At 43.7% G+C, this 19,853-nt stretch overlaps 1 protein-coding gene across 8 annotated transcripts in view; it reads left to right on the forward strand.

The window, feature by feature from the left end:
• Nucleotides 1–1,067: 1,067 nt before the first annotated feature.
• The window catches only part of LOC117660687 (E3 ubiquitin-protein ligase MARCHF8-like), a 78,626-nt gene continuing 59,840 nt past the window's right edge, over nt 1,068–19,853 (forward strand). For 4 of the 8 annotated variants that reach the window (XM_034408822.3, XM_034408828.3, XM_087891205.1 and 1 more), the window contains exon 1: nt 1,323–1,520. The gene's annotated coding sequence lies outside the window, so the exon portion shown is untranslated. The other 4 variants (XM_034408824.3, XM_034408826.3, XM_034408823.3 and 1 more) reach the window with 4 other exon arrangements.

Here is a 19,853-nt window from a genome sequence, read left to right on the forward strand (position 1 = left end):
CTGGTATTCCCAGTGAGGATAGGCAAAACATGGGAATGCATCTGGTTGGAGAAGACTACTTCAAAGTAAGCATGTTTTGAAATATTAAACTGAAAATGTCTTTTGTTTGAAGACATAATTTTCTATAAAATTACACATTTCATGAAATAGTAATTTCATCTTCATACGTTATACATATAAAATATCCTTCAACCTGTAATATTGGGGAACTACCTAGTTACTCACCAGAGAATATTCTTCTAGTATGCTTGACGTTCATTATGCTTATGGGACAAAACAAACTATGCAACTATATGTATGAAGTATTAGAATGTGATAGTTGAACAGGTTTCAAAATATTAACAGGTTTTTATGTACATGATTGATGAAAGAGCTATCCAATGTTCACATCAAACTTTTAATGAAGATGTACTAATTCCCACTCTGCTTAGACAACCTACAGGCATTGATAAGTTAGAAAAGCAAATTTATTTCTACTTCCCTTTGTTTCTCAGGGAGGCATCTCTGGCACTATTGCATCCTCAAGACTGATGAGACCACAGCTCAAAGAAATGGAATCTACAAATTGTTGGGGCTATGTTTAGCCTTGATGTTTTTCATTAGTTTGCAGAAATACAATTCTGCATTTCTTATTTTGTATTTTATTTCAGAGAAATGCACAATATTACCTATGAGAACAGTGTGGTATAGTAGCTAATGTACCAACCAGCAGTTCAATCACCTATTTCAGAACATTCTAATAGCCAATCTGGAAAGTATTAATCATTCTTCTTTCTATCCTGAATTTTGCATTTGAAGGTACAATTTTTATCATCTTGGAGAGCATATGTTCTATGACTGTATGTGCTCCTTGGTCCACAAGTGCGACCCGTTATTTTTCTTCTTGAATTCCTTAAGAGATAGGAACAGTAAAACATTTGATCGTACTGTATAACCCTGTTTCCAGCAGTCTGCTTGATGGCATCATGAATTCCAACCTCCATTTCGGCAAACGCTCTCTCCGTTCTTCCCTGCAACAAAAACCACCGCATTGTGACGCAAAACATTCTCGGCAACCAAGTAATTCAGTCTAAAGAAGTTCCTGGAATTGGGGCAGCTTGTCATGTCTTTGAAGAAAGGCATAATTGTCTGTAATTTTGAGCACGAGCTCCACTGTCCAAATCTCAAGCAACGTCCCAAAGGCCATCCACTTTCATTTCCGCTTCGGATAAACAAAATAAAGGGAACCTTTTCCTACGATTCCCGGCTTCAGGACAGCGATGGAAGTAGAACAGTGATCAATTTCCTGTGTCTGATGGACAAATCAGGACCCAGTGACACCCAAAGAGGTGGCGCCTTCCTTCTCTTCCGTTGCGAACTCCCGGGATTCCACAGGTGGCTGCGCGTTCTGGTTAGGGAGGGCGGCTCCTTGGCTTTGGAGACGGGGCGGGGGAGGGGGGCGTTCGTTTTCCACCTCTCGCTCACCTCCTGGCTATCTGTCATGATATTTACAACTGCCCAGGACCTTATGTAATTACAGGGTAAGCCTGGGGGAAGGGAATTATTGGGAGGAGCTGCGGGAAGACGACAGGGAAACATTGGGCAAGGAAAGTAGCGATGCCCACTCCCCCGATGCTAAAAAGAACAGTGGGAGCAGTTTGGGTGTACCCGGCAAATAGCATTGTCGCCGGGATCTAGGAGGATCTTTGGAAGGAGTCTTGCTGTTGCCGGAGTCTATCTTCCAAACCGCTCCGGAATGATCTTGCTGGAACGGAAGGTTTGCTACTCCAGGAAGGCTAATCAGTATTAGAAAGTTAGCAAAGGGAGTGGTAGCTTCTGTTCCTTTCACAGCGAAGAACCGGAAAATATTTCTTCCAAGATTTGGAATCACAGTAGAAAAATAACTAAATTTTGAACTTTTCGGCATATGGTAATATCCAATATTTGTGCATAAGACAGAAAGAGATCTTAGCAGGGCCGTTATTCTACTCTTGGATCCTTGCATCTCCAGAGTTATCCTTTGCATGTTTGGGAACCATTATTTTAGCATGAGTGTTGTTTATATATTTCTAACATCAATGGTTCATGTCCCACTGGATGTTATTGGGTCTGAAGTAGCTGTTATTGAACCAGATTTATCTATTTTGTGATGTACTATATAATACTACTAGGGTGAACAATGGTTTTAGTCCCAGGGGCTAGCATTCTTCTTTTAACTTCAACCCCAGCATTGTAAGCAAAATGATCTTGTGAAGCAGATTTTCTTTAAATTAGCATGAAAATGGCAGAATGAGAAATATGAATAATTTCCAATGGTAGAATTCTAAAATGCTATCTGAACATTAAAAAATTAGTAAACAAATGCAAAATATCAATATGAGAACCTTGAGAAAATTGTATCTGCTTGTATCTATTGATTTGAATTGAACACAATATTTTTGTTTATATTATAGAAATGTAATATAATAAATGTTATGGAAATGTTATATATGTTAAGTAAGATCCTGCACCTAGGCCAATATATTTGTTTCACAGAAGGTACAAGATGACTGGAAGAGGGCAAATAAGGGGAAGAGGATATTGAAAAAAGTTGGGAAATGGCACAGCTCCTTTGTTGGCTACTACCATAACTATTACTTTTCATCTTTTTCTTACAAGGGAATGCTATCCATTGTGTACCAACTATTATCCACATATCTGTCTGCATTCCATTGGCACCACAATCTCAGCTCCTTTTTTGCTCCTGCAGATTTGTTTTGTCTTCATAAGAAAAAATATTTGAAGAATCTCTACTCACTGCAAACTGAAATGTTGCAGTCCATCCCATCAGCCCAACATTCTTGCCCAACTAGATTTAGGTCTAGTTGATGTACAGGTGAAATTTGAAAAATTAGAATATCGTGCAAAAGTTCATTTATTTCAGTAATGCAACTTAAAAGGTAAAACTAATATATGAGATAGACTCATTACATGCAAAGCGAGATAGTTCAAGCCTTGATTTGTCATAATTTTGATGATTATGGCTTACAGCTTACAGAAATTCACAATCTCAGAAAATTAGAATATTACATGAAATCAATAAAACAAGGATTGTACCTAGAACAATATTGGACCTCTGAAAAGTATAAACACGCATATGTACTCAGTACTTGGTTTGGGCCCCTTTTGCATCAATTACTGCCTCAATGCGGCGTGGCATGGATGCTATCAGCCTGTGGCACTGCTGAGGTGTTATGGAAGACCAGGATACTTCAATAGCGGCCTTCAGCTCTTCTGCATTGTTCTATATGCCTAATTGTTCTTGATCCTTTTTAGTCTTGTTTTGATTTGTAAGTAGGGCCACCATTCTATGTTTATTCCTTGTATTTTCAACATTTGCATTGATTTTAATTCTCCTTTCTCATCTAAAATTTCTGAGTATTTTACCATTTTATTGAGGTCTATTGTATTTTGGTGTGTCATTGCCTCCATTGTCGATAACCAGTTTGGGATTTTCATATAGTGATTTTTTTTTTAACTTTACCCAGACGTTGGGTATGGAATTTCTTATTATATGCCTCTGAAAATATGAATGTGTTTTATTTTTATCTTCCCATAGAAACCAGTGCCAACCTATTTGGAGATCGTGTCCTTCTAATGCTAATATTCTTTTGTTTTTAAGTTGAATCCAATATCTTAATCATGTCAGGGCTGCTGCCTGGTAGTAGAGCTCCCAATCCGGGAGGCCAAAGCCCCCATGATTCCTACTGTCTTGTAAGAATTTAAGTTTGATGCGGAGTTTTTTACCTGCCCATATAAATTTGGATGTTATTTTATTTATTTGTTCGAAAAATTTCTTCTCTAATTTTACCGGTATTGTTTGAAAAAGGTATAGCAATTTGGGTAATACGTTCATTTTGATTGTTGAAATTCTGCCAATTAGTGATATCTGTAATTTATTCCAATTTTTCAAATCTTTTCGTATTTGTTTTATCAGTGCATTATAATTATACTCTTTTATCGTACTACATTTTGCTGATAGCCATATTCCCAGATATTTAATTTTTTTTACTCTTAAAATTCCCATTTTCTCCTCTAATTCTTCGTTTTGTCTTTTAGTTAGATTTTTGGTTATTATTTTAGTTTTCTCTTTATTTATTTTAAGCCCTGTCACTTTGCCAAATTGGTTTATATCCTGTAGTAATATTAATCCCGTCTCTAAGAGTTCTTCTATGATAAATACCAAGTCATCAGCGAAGGCCTGTACTTTATATTCTTGTTCTTTAATTTTTAATCCTTTGATTTCCCGATTCTGTCTAATTTGTTGCAATAGTGTTTCTATTGAAAAAATAAATAGCAGAGGAGATAGAGAGCATCCCTGTCTGACTCCTTTTGTTATGTTGAAGCCTTCTGTTGTTTCTCCATTTAATACTATTTTTGCTTTCTGGTTTAGTATATTGCTTTTACTGTTTCATTTAATATGTTTTTCATCCTTTCTGCCATTATTGTATCTTATAATCAGCATTCAGCAGCGAGATTGGCCTATCATTTTGGATTATTTTCCTTTCCACATTATCTTTGGGAATTAAGGTTATCAGTGCCTCCATCCAAGATTTTGGTATCATTGCTTGCTCTAGTACTTCATTATATGTTTATAATAGTAACTTCTCCAGTGGTTTTTGTAATTCATTGTAAAATTCCATTGGAATTCCATCTGGACCTGGTATTTTATTGCTTTTTTGTTTTTGAATTGCCCTTTGTAATTCTAACATCATTATTTTTCTATCTAATGTTTCTTTTGCGGTTTCTGGTAAGGTTGGGAGGTTTCTCTGCTGTAGATATCTTTTAATGTCATCTTCCTCTATGTTCTCCCAACTATATAAATTTTGGTAGTATCTTACTGCTATATTTTCTTTTTATTCCTTCTGAAGGTGTGCTATCCCTTTCTCCAACTAGAGGGAAAAACGTCCGTCAGGATGGGGAAACGCCCAGTCTAGCCAATGACCGAGTCCTTCCAAAGCTAAGGCACCGCCCTCCTTAGGTGCCCCAGTTCTTCGTCTCGGTCTTCGCCTGACAGGACGTGTCCTCATCTGAAGAACGTTTTCTCCTCAGCAATTCTCAGCTTGCTTAAACAAAGAAAGGGAAAAGAACGCCTGATTCCCTCTTCGTATCGGCAAGTACTAGCGAGCGGCAGGCTTCGCGCCTGTCAGCTGGGAGCGAGGAGCGAGATTAGCGCTGTTTAGCCTGGCTGCGTTTCAAAGGCCTTTGCCTAGCAGCGAATTCCTCTGCCGTTACAGTCCCTGCAGTCGCGTTTTAAGCCGGACGGTTGTGCGCTTCATCAAACGACTAATTAGGGCTAATTTCAGCAGCGGGGAAGCTTACCTAATTATCAACAGATCGGAGGGGGATAAGACTCTCTTTTTAGCGCTCTTGTTTCTTCCGTTGGAAATCAAGCCTTGGCTGCGTCTTAATACGCTCCCTAAAATGGCGGACGCCAGATAGACCTCTCGAGGACAGTCTCCCTCAGCGGATTCCCGCCGGCGCCATTTAGCGATCCCCTCGAGGGATCTTCGGCCTCCATACCTCCTCCCAGCAAGAAGTCCAGATCTAAGCGCAATAATACACAGCCATCTGCTCCTGGGGGGTCGCGTGAAGAACAAAGGCGGCATAAAGCCTTCGAGAAGGCTTTTCAAAGGGCTCAGAACCAGGCTTTGGGTCCAGAGAGGCCTGTTTCCCAGTCCCAACCTCTGGCACAGTCTTCTCGCTCGGTGAGGGAACTCTCACCAGATATTCTGGGAACTTCTCAGGGAATTTCGCCTTCTGAGCCCCAAAGGCTTTTCCAGTCCCTTCCAGAGGCTAATTCATCTCATACTCTGGGTTCAATGGCGGCTCCTCCTCCTCCCCCTCCGCCTCCCGCTGTTCTTCCGAACCCGATGACTGATTCATTAGAGGCCTTTATTGCCAGGGCAATACGCCAATCTATCACTGACTGCCTGGCTCAGAACCCGGCTCCGCCTTCTTCAGGGGCTTGGCCTCACGCCTATTCAGGGCTCCGGGGAGAGGAAGTACTGGATCAAGGACATTCTGAATTATAGGTTCCCCTAGACCAAGCTTCGGTCTCTGAGGGTGATGAATTTCAAGACCAGGCCTGGTCGGATGACGAAGTCTTAGGACCTGACCAGCCTTCCTTCGTTGGTTTCATTCAAGCCCCATCTCTTTCGCTCTCTACTGTTCAAGGCCATTGCAGTCACTCATTTGGGATCTCCACCTTCGGTAACATCTACTTCATCGGAATCGGACCCCGCGGTGGCCATGTTTGCTGAACCCACCACTGATCCGGAAACCATCCCGGCTCCTAAATTATTCACCGATGTCCTTCAGCGCCAATGGGCTTTACCTGGGGCCGGTCCTAGTCCCAATGGTTTGGACAAACGACTATACAATTCCGCGTCTCCTCTGGTGGATATTTTACAAGTGCCCCCGGTGGATCCCCCCATAGTGGCTTTGACTGATTCTGCTCATCCCACAGGTCCTCCGGAAGAATCCCTGCGCCCTGAGGACAAAAGAGCAGAAAAGACCCTCTTAAAAGGGCACCATGCCAGGGCCTGGGCTATACGAGCTTCCACATCGACCTCATTTTTTAACAGGGCGGCCTTGCTGTGGCTCAAACAACTTCAGGCCAAACTTCCTCTTTCAGATACACAGTCTCACCAAGACCTAAATAAGATTGCCGCAGCTCTTGAATATTCAGTGGACGCCACTCTGAATTCGGCACGTTTCTCGGCCAGGGCTCTAGGGTCAAATGTAACCTCACGCCGTCTCTTATGGCTTAGGAACTGGCAGGCCGATATGCGTAGTAAGTGGCAACTGGCTTCGGCGCCCTATGCCAGCGGGGCCCTCTTTGGATCCTCCTTAGACCCTCTACTCGTGGAGACTAGGGATCGTCGTAAAATTCTCCCTCCAGCTTCTCGTCGCTATGAGGCTTGTTTTTCATCTGCAAGATTTCAGTCCTTTCGATCCTCTGGTTCTTCCAATTTCCAGTCCCGGGGCCAGCGTTCCTTTTCCTCCAGACCTCAACCGGACTCCCAGGTTAGACAGGGGTCCAGATTTCCCCCGCGTAGGGCAAGTCGGGGAGGTAGAGGGGGCCGTTGGTCCCGTAGAGCTAGATAAGGAGGGGTTTCACTTTCCTATCGGGGTTCGCCTCGAGTTTTTCCGAGATCAGTGGGCTTCCTCCGTTTCAGACTCATGGGTTTTGAATACTATCTCTCTGGGCTTAGCCTTGGAGTTTTCATCCCCTCCTCCCTCTAGATTTATTGCATGCCCTGTTTCACGGGACCCAGTTAAGTCGGGGAGGGTTTCAACAGCAATTGATCACCTTTTAGAAATTACTGCCATTGAACCGGTTCCAATTTCACAACAAGGCCGTGGGTTCTACTCCCGTCTTTTCGTAGTCCAGAAGGCTTCAGGGGGTTGGCGTCCGATTTTAGACTTGAAATCGTTGAACCGGCACATCAAATATCGCCGGTTCAAGATGCAGTCTCTGACGTCGATTCTTGAATCGATTCATCCTCACGACTTCCTGTCTTCCATCAACCTAACGGAGGCGTATCTGCATGTACCCATCTTGCCCTCCCATCGCCAATTCCTCTGTTTTGCCTTCAAGGGGGCTCACTACCAGTATAGGGCCTTACCCTTCGGATTGTCTTCCGCCCTAGGGTATTTACGAAAATTATGGCCGCTTTGATTGGCGTCATTCGTTCCCATCCAATTCGGCTTCAATTTTATTTAGATGACATTTTGGTCATGTCCTCGTCTCTGCAATCTGCCCAAAGGGACTTGTCCTTTGTTTTATCCTCCCTACAAGCCCATGGCTTTTCTATAAATTGGTCCAAGAGCCATCTGACACCTTCCACCAGTATCCTGCATTTAGGGGCTTCCATTGATACGGCTTCTTCTACAGTCAGCCTTTCTCCAGAATGCCAGTCCAACCTGCGGTCTTTGGCTCGCAAGTGTTTATCTTCTGGTTCGGCCATGGTCATAGTTCTCTCCCAGTTATTGGGTATGATGGTGTCCACTTTCGGTATCACCCCTTGGGCTCGTCTGCATAGTAGACAGTTACAGTGGCTTTTGCTGCCCTTTCAACGGGCACGACTGGAAAGTTCTTCCCGGCATATTCACATTCCAGTTCCGGTTACCCGTTCCCTCCAATGGTGGATTTCCCCTGCTTTGTCCCTGGGATCCAGCTTCAGGGAACCTCTCCGTCTTCAACTTACTACTGATGCGAGTCTATCCGGATGGGGAGCCCACCTCCTCCATCACATGGCTCAGGGTCGGTGGTCCCTACAAGAATCTCAGCTCAGCATCAATTTGTTGGAATTGAGGGCCATTCGGCTCGCCTTAGGGCATTTCCAAGTCTTAGTGGAAGGTAAACACATTCTGGTCCTGACTGATAACACTACAGCTAAAGCACACGTTAATCGTTTAGGAGGCACGAGATCTTGGGCTTTAATGGACGAGGCTTTTCTGCTCTGCTCCTGGGCGGAGGAGCACCTGGCTTCCATTAGGGCAGAACACATTTCAGGTTTGGAGAATGTTCAGGCTGACGCTCTCAGCCATTTGCAAGTTGATCAAGGCGAGTGGTCGATCTCGTCGGATCTGTTTCAGGACATCGTTTCCCGATTTGGCCGCCCAGTTCTGGATTTATTTGCTTCTCGTTCGAATCGTCATCTTCCCCGTTATTTTTCCAGGTTCCTGGACCTTCAAGCGGAAGCCACGGATGCCCTCCGCAGCCCATGGCCCTCGGGACTCCTCTATGCCTTCCCTCCCTTACCTGTAATTCCCAAAGTAATTCGGAAGTTGCTGGAGGAGCGGGCTCAACTTCTTCTGGTGGCTCCCTTCTGGCCTATGCGACCCTGGTTCGCAGATTTGATGAGCCTTTCGGTGGCTCCTCCTTGGCAGATCCCTGCCTCCAAAGTTCACTTGTCGCAGGGTCCGCTCTCCCACCCGAATCCGGCCTGGCTACGCTTGACCGTCTGGCGGTTGAGCGGCTCCTCCTAACGGGGGCCAAGATTCCACCGGAGGTCGTGTCCATTATACAAGCTGCTCGCCGTCCATCTACGGTTCGCATTTACGAGTCCACTTGGAGGTCCTTTGTTGCTTGGTGTTTTTCCGTTCTGGTGTTGCCTCCCTCGGCCTCGATTTTACACGGGTTGTCCTTCCTCCAGACTGGTCTTCAAAAAGGACTACGGCCAAACACGTTATGTCGCCAGGTCGCCGCCCTGGCTTCCGTTCTGTCTTGCGGATCGAAAGATTCCATTTCCCATCATCCAATAAGTACGACTTTCCTTCGAGGAGCTACGAATTTACATCCTCCTACAGTACATCGGTTTCCTACATGGAACCTGAATAAGGTTCTCCAGGCTCTCATGTCTGCTCCATTCGAACCTCTTCGCTCAGTTCCCTTACGCTTCCTCTCTTTGAAGGTGACATTCTTAGTCGCAATAACTTCCTCCCGCCAAATTTCGGAGCTGGCTGCTTTGTCGGTGCGAGCGGACTTATGCATCTTCCATAACGACAGGGTAGTTCTCAGACTGGACCCTTCGTTTGTGCCCAAAATAAACTCTACCTTTCATAGAGCACTAGAACTCGTTCTCCTGGACTTTTGTCCTCATCCTAAGCATCAACAAAGAGGTCGTGGCACACATTGGATGTACGCCGGGCTTTAAAGATTTAAATCGCTCGAACAGCACCTCTCCGAAAGACAGAAGCCCTTTTTGTGGCTTTCCATCCTTCATCGATGGGCGCTCAAGTCTCCAGTTGTACTCTGGGTCGCTGGATTAGGGCCACTATTGCTCTGGTCTATCGGCAATCTGGCTCTCCACTCCCTCAACGCATCACGGCGCACTCAACAAGGAGCGCCTCTACTTCCGCGGCCTGGGCCACTCAAGCGTCGCTGGAGGAAGTTTGCCGGGCGGCCACATGGACGACTATCACTCCTTTCATCAAACATTACAGAGTGGATTCCTTCGCGTCTTCGGATGCTGCTTTTTGCAGGAGGGTCCTGCAGTCGGTTCATCTCGTTTGACGTATGCCGGATCCTTCCTTCTCTCCCTGGTGACATCAGTCTTTGGTATGTCCCCATCCTGACGGACGTTTTTCCCTCTAGCTGGAGAATGGACGTTGGACTTACCTGATACGTCCGTTCTCAGTGTGGGGAAAAACGTCCGTCAGTCCCACCCTGGGATAAGATCCGGTGCAGTTGTGGGGGGTGAGATTAACCGTCTATCGTTACAGGAGGACACGTCGCTTGAGTCCATAGCTTCGCCTCGCCGAAGAACTGGGGCACCTAAGGAGGGCGGTGCCTTAGCTTTGGAAGGACTTGGTCATTGGCTAGACTTGGCGTTTCCCCATCCTGACGGACGTTTTTCCCCACACTGAGAACGGACGTATCAGGTAAGTCCAACGTCCATTTTCATCTTCTAGTTGTTGTATTAGTTTCTTTTCTTTTTCTTTTTTTTAATTTATAGGCCAACCATCTCCCTGGTTTGTTCGCATTTTCAAAGTAGTTTTATTTGGTTGCTCTAATTTTTTGCGCTATTTGTTCTTGTGTGATTAATGTTTAATTATCTCTTTTTTGTCTCTAATTTCCTGGTTTTGGGGTTCTTTCTGCATTTTGTCTTCTAATTTTCCCAATTTCTCTTGCAATTCTGTATATTGCTTCTTTTTGTTTTTATTTCTTTGTATAGTGTATGCCTTTGTAAGGGCCTGGGCGTAAGCTTTAGTTGTGTCCCACAGATTTTGAATAGTTGTCTGTTCATTCCCAATTTTCCTATAGGAAAAATACTAATTCTTTTTTGATGTATTGAACGTAATTTTTTTCTTTTATTATCCTTTGATTCATGATCCATCTCTTTTTTCTTCCCCTTTCTATTTCCTCTACATTTTTTCCTGTTTCTGGATCCATCCAGACCATGTCTATCCGGGACCATGAATTGTGTGGTTTGGAATGTATATTGAGTTTTTTGTGGATTAATTTCTCTCCAAATATCTTTCAAATTTAGCTCTCGAGTCATTTCAAAGAAAGTCTTTGATAATGTTCTCCTTTCATGTTTTTTTATTAATTAATTATTAATTAATTAATATATTATAATATATTAATAAATAATTCCTGTTCTTTTTTGTTTTATTAATAACTCAATCAATAACGTTCTTCCCTCTTCGCATATATTTGTTTGGGTTTTAACGGGTCTTTTATATAAACTGCGATTCCTCTTTTTCTTACTTCAGATAGAGCCAGAAATAATTTACCTAATTTGGGGGCTTCCAAAGCACCTTCCCCTTTTTTCATATGGACCTCCTGTAAACATATAATGTCTGTGTTTTGTTTTTGGAGTTTAGCAATTACTTGTCTTCTTTTTATCAGTGAATTTAATCCATTTATGTTGACCGAAAGTAATGTCACTTCTTGCTCCATTCCACTACGTATTTGTTGCCCTTACTTCCCTCCTTTGTCTTGTTTCCCTTTGCTTTCTTGTTCTTGTTCTTTCTCTTTTCTGAGTCTCAATATCGCTTCTCTGTCTTGTATCTTTTCCTCTAGCTGTTGTTCGTCTTGACTTCGAGTTTCCAGTTCTTCTCTGCTGTCCGATTCTTCCTCTATATATCATGTATAGAATTCCTGGGCTTTTTCTATTGTGTCTATCCTTATTTTCTTATCCTGCCATGTTATTAGCAATCCTTTTGGTATCAGCCAGCGAAACATTATTTTGTTTTTTATTAATTGTGTAATAAGGAACTGGTAGTCTCTTCGTTTCTATCTAATTCTCTTTGGTATCTGTTTGAGGGTTATAACCTCTCTTCCTTTGTAAATCAACTGGTTGTCCCTCGTTCTTCTATAAACTTCATCCCTGACCGCTCTTTTCGCAAACCTTATATGTATTTCCTGTGGTAATCTGTGTCTCCTAGTGTACTTTGTTTGCACCCTGTATACTTCATCAATGTTGTTTCTTAATTCACTTTTATCCATTTGTAGTGGTTCAACTAGAATATCCATGATCAATTTGTATAAATCTTCTTCTCTTGTCTCTGTGATACTTTGAAACCTCAGGTAGAAGGCAGATCTCTCTAATTCCAAATGGGTAATTGCCTCTTCCAAGTCACTGTTTGCCGCTATCAATCTCTCTTCGGTTTCTTCTAATTTTTTTTCGGTTTGTTCTGTTCTTGCTTCTATCTCTTTTATTTTCTGTTTGTTTTTCGCTATTGTATCTTGAATTTTTCCCATTCTATTGTCCAATTTCTTTATGTCTTCTTTTACCTCTCCTAATCCACCCTTCATTTCCTCATGATTGCTTGTTATTGATTCCTGCATTTTTATCATGAACTCCTGAATCATATTTAGTGAAGATTGTAAACTTTGCAGGGTTGGTGTCGGCCCTGGTTTTTCACTGCACACCATATCTGTAATTAACTTTTGCCCTGCTGGAGACGCTGTCATTGACATTGGTTTTTTTGCCACTTTAGTTACTGTGGATGTATTTGACATTTTTAAATTTTTGAAAAAATTATTCCACAATGCCATCAATTGTCACCTTTTTCACTCTAAACCTTCCTTACAATAATAATACAGTGTTAACATCCAATTTCTTAAACTATTATATATATGAATCTCAGTTATAGCTTCTTATATTATTCTTATCGTTAACTATATTGAATATGAAAGAAAAAAGTATTTTAAATATGAGGATCTCTATATATACAAATTATTAATCAATAAATAGGTGTTTGATATTAATTAATTTGTTTGATAATATTTAAATACAAAGTTTGAAGACAGGAGAATCAATATGTTTCTATGAACTGTTAAAGTTTGAAGCTTGTAATTCAAAGGAATATCTCAGTAATAAGTCTCTGGGATTTATCTTAAGTATTTAAAGTATACAATAAAAATTTGAAATATCTAGGGTGATCACAATATACAACTGTTTAAAAGTAGGTCTCCTTCAAAGTCATTTAAATTACCACAGTTCTTTGTCTTCGGTCTCTCTGCTCACTCCACAGCTTCCTTGTTCTCTGCTTTCTGAATGGTGGCTACCTTCAATTTGCACTGTCACTGTCACTGTCTTTCTGTTCACTTTCTTTACTTTCTTCCACGTCTATCACCACTGTCCCAGAAAGGCAGCCTTTTCTTTCTTCCTGCCACGTTCCTCCACAGAATTTTGTCTCTCAAAACACTTTTTCCAATATATCAAGCGTTCAATCCACACTCGCAATCACTTTCCCTCCTTGCTAATCAACAATGATTCTATCTTCTTCCTTCTCCGCTTCCACCGCTAAGGCGCTGCCACCTCCACCTCGGAGACTCATTTTTATTCAGTAATTTTTGTAAATCCCATCCAGCAGAGAGATAGTTTGGTGTTCCAAGTTTTTTCTTTTTCCTATCCGTCAATACTTCTGCCGCTTCTCACTTTCTGCTTCCTCTCATATCTTTGTTGGGCCGCCACATCTCTGGACCTCACCTTGATAGCTGGTCTTTTCTGTGCCTGTTTTCAGGGCTCTCACCTTTTGAAACAGGGGATCGCTCCTCTCCCTGTCACCTCTGGATGTTCCCCTCACTATAGCTGTCCCCTCCAAGGACCTGCTTTGTCGTTACTGACTTCCAAAATGCAGAAAATCGGGCAGGGAGAACAGAGTCTAGTTTCCCTGCACCGCACCAGCGTGGCGCCACCCCAGAAGTCCTCCGAGAGCAGTTATTTTTCTTCTTCATTGGTATTGTGCTAGATTGGGCTTTTATAATCTCACTTTTCAAAATTTCCCAAGCTTCTTGAGTTGTTTTCCCCTTCAGGATTCTCATCCATGGAATCCTTCCCAAGCTTTCTCTAAGTTTATTGAAATTAGCTCTCTTAAAGTCCAAGACGTTTGACTTTGTTCTATTGCTTGTGCTTGCATAATGTTGAATTCCAATATTGCATGATCACTGCAACCCCCCCCCCAACAAGGTTCTTGTAGCTTCAACACCTTCTATCATTTAATCTATGTTAGTGAGAATTAAGTCCAATATGGCTGATCCCCTTGTTCCCTTCTCTATTTTTTGGGAAACGAAGTTGTCTGCTAGGTTTGTCAGGAGAGACAAATGAGTGAGAGATTGAAGAGGCCCACCTTCTTCCATCTCCTTTATATATCAAAAATTTGTGGTGACCTACACTATAAACAGTTTCTGAGGAGAATAAATGGGATGTGCTGTTGCATTGATTGGCTCATAGAGTGGAAAAATTCTAAATTTTTCCACTCTATATTTAGAATTTTCTAAATTCTAAATATATTTCCTGGTAGATCAGAAAATTTGGGACCTGATTTCACAGTGTTCTTTACCTGCATTGAAAATTCCCCTAGAGGGCCCCATTGCTATTAAGTTATATATAAAAAGGTGGGATTAATGATAATACTATATAAAAAAAGATAAAGTAGATTGGCTGAGCACCTTGTTGTTGTTATGTGAAAGGTATCTTTGTTGGACAATCTGGGATTGAAAATATCTGAAAAGATCTTAGTGTAAGAGCAGGCTGGCCTTAATGGTGGACAAATCTAAAACTAACCAATTTCTAGTTTTGCAGTGCTTGCTAATTGCTTCCCACTGTATATGGCAACGGAAGAGGTATGGTACACATCAGGGGTGAAATGTAAAAATGTTTGCTACCAGTTCTGTGGGCGTGGCTTGATGGGCATGGCTTGATGGTCATGTGACCTGGTGGGTGTGGCCAACTTGACGTCACTCACTGTGACAAAATGTGCCAGGAGCCAGGAGCTGCACATTTTGAAGGACATTCTGCCCTTCTGAAGCCCCCAACGCTTTGTCTTTCCCTCTGCCACCCAAGCGAACATCGGAGCCTTCTCTTGCCCTACTCTCCATCCCAGAGGGCCGTGCATCCCCCCCACCAATCCTCTGTACAAACCGCCCGCCCCGTTTCTGCAAAGGCAGAGCCCTCCCCATGTAGGGCATTTGAAAGGGGTGGAAGCCGCTGGTGGGGTGGCAGCCCCCCGCACAGGGAGTGGGCCAGGCCTGGCCACGCCACCGTGGAGCCCGCGGCACTTTCTCTATGGCTTGGCAGTGGCACGGGCGGATGCAGCCCCAGCCAAGGCCGCCCTGGCTGAGCGACACCGCGCCTCTGCAGCAACAGGCACACCGGGGCCGCCTTGCCTGCCTTCATCGCCTCCATGCGTTGCACACAGAAGGGGCCATCGCCACCGCTCTCGCCACACTCCCATCCCGCCTGGCTGCAGAGTGCAGATGTCCGCCCGCCCGAAGCAACCCCGCCACCATTTGCTTTTGTTTCACGGCAGGAGAAGGAAGAAAGCAAAACGCTGCTGCCTTTTGCTTTCTTCCTTCTCCCACCGCGAAACAAAAGCGAACGGCGGTGGGGTTGCTTCAGGCAGGCGGATGTCTGCACTCTGCAGCCAGGCGGGATGGGATGGTGGCGAGAGCGGTGGCGACAGCCCCTTCCACACGCAGCGCATGGAGGCGATGAAGGCTGGTAAGGTGGCCCCAGCACGCCTGTTGCTGCAGAGGCGTGGTGATCGCTCAGTCAGAGCGGCCTTGGCTGGGGCTGCATCCGCCCATGCTGTGGCCTAGGCTGAAGGGAAAGCCCAGCGGGCTCTGTGGTGCTGCAGCTCTGCCTGGCGAAGGTGGGCAGCAATGGTGGTGGGGGCAGAGCTTGCTTGGGCTCTCCCGCCATCCCGGAACTGCGCTGCGCCAGAGAGGTCTTCTATGCGGCCATAATGCAATGGGCGTGTGTGTATGTGTGTGAGGAAAAGAGGCAGCGATGAAGCCCTGTCACCTGGGAGAGGACCGCGGAGGGAAACATCACACGGCTGTCGCCCTCATCGCCGCTACTTTTGCTGTCAGCTACTCAGCGCTCTTAAAGTCAATCTTGAAGAGCCTGAACATGTTTCCTTAGATCGCTGACACTCCCAACAATGAGTTTGGCGGTGATCTAAGGAAACATGTTCCAGCTCTTCAATATCGACTTTAAGAGCACTGAGAAACCGACAGCAAAAGTAGTGGCAGTGGGGGCGACAGGTGTGTGTGTGTGTGTCCCCCTCCGCAAGTACTTGGAGGCAGACACCGCTTCTCTGAGGAAAAGAGGCGGCGAAACCCTGGCTGTCACCAGGGAGAGGAGGACCGTGGAGGAACACACACACACACACGCCCCTGTTGCCCCGCTGCCGCTACTTTCCTGTTGGCGCTCTTAAAGTCGATCTTGAAGAGCTGGAACACGTTTCCTTAGATCGCTGACGGTCACAACAATGAGTTTGGCAGTGTGGAAGGCAGGCAAGCATGGCAGGGCTGTGGGCCTTGGACCGGTTTGGGGGTGTGGCCAGCCAACGATTGCCACCGGTTTGGTGAACCAGCCCCAATCTCCGTTACCAGTCCTCCTGAACCGGTCCGTACCAGTAGCATTTCACCCCTGGTACACATGGCAGAAACCAATAAGACAAGACATTCACAATCTCCATTGAGTACAGCTCAGAGTGTATAATGATGAAGGAAAAAGAAAGTAAAGTATGTGAAAATAGGGTTGAAGAAGAGAAGACAAAAGGGGGATGTGATAGGATTCTTCATTTTAAAAAGAAGGCAAGCTCTGTTTTATATTCACTCAGATATCAGGGTATGGGAAAAGTTTTAAGTTACAGAAGGGAAGAGTTCCAACTGAATGCTGAAACACCTCTAACAATAAGATCAGTTTGACAATGCAAACAATTACTAGGAAGGTAGTGGGAATCCCTTTGTTCGATCTTTTCAGATAGATGTTAAGAAGACATCTGTCATGAATAGTTTAATTTGGATTTTGTGCATAATAGGGTGCTGGGCTCAATAGTTTAAAGAGTTCTTTCCATCCATGTAATACCATTGTGAATAGAACTTATAAAACATAAAGAAGCTGTCTTAAAGAGATAAAATTATTTGGAATGGAGGATATATCTCAGTCACTTTATGTATTTATGTATGTATGTATGTATGTATGTATATATGCATAATCATTGGATTTAAAGGGAGCTTCAGTTGCAAATGACGCTGAGCAGGCAATATCCCAACCCATAGGTTATGTTAAAAAAACAAAATCTAAAAACAAAGCATAGTAATATAGATTCTTATTACCATATTTTCGGAGTATAAAACGCACATTAGTTTTTGGGGAGGAAAACAAGAAAAAAAAATTCTGCCTCTGCCTACCAGCATCCATCGGTATTTATCTGGCTAGTGTCCTTGCAGGAAATAGCAAACAGCCTGGTCAGCTTCAGCACATTATTGCAGCCTGATTCAGCACGAGCAGCTGATTGGTGGGTAGATCGGCCTACCAGAACACCCCCAATCAACTGTTCCAGGCTGCAGGGATTGCCACAGACCATCGCTGCCTCTGTGCCTCGCGTTTTTGGCCTTCATGCCTCGCATTTTTGGCCTCCGAATGCTCCGTTTTAGACCCGTTCCAGGCTGCGGGGATCGCCATGCACATTGCCGCCGATTGCTGCCTCTGTGCATCGTTTTTTTGGCCTCCGCATGTCACGTTTTCAGCCCGCACATGCCCTGTTTTTGGCCTCTGTGCATCGCGTTTTTGGGTGGTTCCAGGCGGCTGCCAATCCCTGCCGCTTGGAACCACCGGAAAATGTGACGTGCGGAGGCCAAAAATGGGGCATGTGGAGGCTGATAATGCGACGTGTGGAGGCTGAAAATGCGATGCCAGAAGTGGCGATCAGCGATAATGTGCCGTGGTGATCCCTGCAGCCTGTAACTGCCTGAAAACACGACATACAGAGGCCAAAAATGGGGCGTGTGGAGGCTGAAAACATGACACATGGAGGCAAAAACACAAAGCATGGAGGCCAAAAACGCAAGGCACGGAGGCGGCAATGTGCTATGGCGATCCTCGCAGCCTGGAACAGTGGAGGCTGACAACGCGATGCCCAGAGGCCGAAAACGGCCGAAGGGTGGGGACCAGCAGGTGGGTGGGGCCACATTCAGTGTATAAGACACACCGAAATTTTCACCCTCTCTTAGGGGGGAAAAAGTGTGTCTTATACCATACCGAAAAGTACAGTAAGTATTCTGGATAGTTGAACGTTGTCAAATAAAAGGGAATGGGCATCTAGAGAAACAATGGAGAGGAATTTTGGCAGTACAGAGCTTTCCCTAGGAGGAGGCAGTAAATTTAATCAGAGAGAAGCCCAAATTAAGAGACTTTGCAGTCCTGATCTGGAGGGGGGAGGGATGAACAGGTTTAGGGTAATCACACTCTAGAATCTTGAGTAAATTAGAAGGTTATAACTTCAGTGTGGCAAGATTCTGAAGTCCATTAGGTGAAAGCAAATAAAGGGTTGGTTTTACTGTGTCATCCTTGGATTTGAGTCTGATAGGTGCTGCTGTTTGGAAAAAGATTTCCAGTTTATATTTAAATCTGGTTCTGTCGCACTGTGCAGGCAGAATAAATGGTGAGTGTTCCAAGAGATGCTACTATCATTCTGTGTTTAAACAGCTAGACCTGGTATTAGGTATTTTCGAGGCCTAATTCAAGAAGTTTACCATATGCGTAAGAAACCTTTCATGTCTTGCAAATGACCTGTTTGACTCTTATCAACTTCTAATTACATGTTTTTTTTTCCTAGTCTATGGAATCACTTACCATCAGAGCTCCAGCTGGTTCTTTTGTTACAGTTTAGGAGGGCCTTAAAATATTTCTGATTGTTTCTGAAATCTTTTAGAGATTTTAATTGGGCTTATAATTTGATAGTAATGTTTTATTATTTATTTTATTATAAGATGCCCACTCAGATTTGATTAGCATATTCTGCATAGAGCAGAGGATTAGACTAATTAACCATTTCTATGATTCCATATATATATGTCCATTAAAAATCCAAATAAAGTTGGTAGTTTCTTAATTATTTTTTCAGACAGCTTACCTGATATTTTAAAGTACCGTTACTGATAAAAGGCCAATTGAATTTGGGGGTAATATAAAATTGTAAGGGAAAACAATGAATGTGGTTTATTCACCAAAGTATGCAGTATTGGAGATCCCAAGAATAAACAAATGTGCCCATGTAGTAGCTACAAAATTACTCAGCTAAGTATTAAAATACTATACCATGACCCCAGTCTTTTGAATATTCCAGTACTTAAAAGGATTTTAAGATGCTAAAGATGTGCAAGTTCTATTATTTTTGTTACAGATAAGATGCCCCAAGTAATGAGTGGAATCCCAGTATTCTACTTGGGTTAAAATTAAGATCCTCATGAATCATACAGTGATGAATGATGGGTACTTTTGAGAAAGTTGTACATTTGGTAGCTCTCACTACCAAAATGGCTTTATTTAAAACACTGTTCTTTTTCTATTTATTATTTTTAATTATATCTTCGTTCTGTTAAAGTGGTTTTATATTCTTGGTTGTGAATGTGATATTAGCTACCCGGAGTTATATATTTAATATGGATGACTGCGTACATTTTCTATATATATATAAAATAGTATTTAATGTGTTTTGATGTCCTCAGTTTGCCAAGTACTTTCCTTTTCAGGAGTATGGAACATGGATTATTCATACTTGAATAGGATAATTTCAGATATGCACTTTTGCGCATGTCCAAGATGGCGGCGCCCGCTGGGATCACGATCTGAGGATGGGGCGCCGACCTACCCTTTGGGTCCTTTGGGGGTCGTTTTGAAGATCCTCGACCCCAGGACCTGTCAGGGGAGCTCCCGGCCAACACGGAGAGGGTTTTCTTTCCCTCCGTGACTGAGCCGAGGGGAAGGGGCGATGCGTGGAGCGCCAGGCTGATCAGCTGGGCGTCGGCAGCGTCAGCAGCGTTTTTTCACAGCCGGAGCCATCAATTAGTGGGAGCGGCG

The sequence above is a fragment of the Pantherophis guttatus genome, chromosome 3 (genome assembly GCF_059756535.1).
Source record: "Pantherophis guttatus breed Tessera chromosome 3, ASM5975653v1, whole genome shotgun sequence".
Classification (NCBI taxonomy): domain Eukaryota; kingdom Metazoa; phylum Chordata; class Lepidosauria; order Squamata; family Colubridae; genus Pantherophis; species Pantherophis guttatus.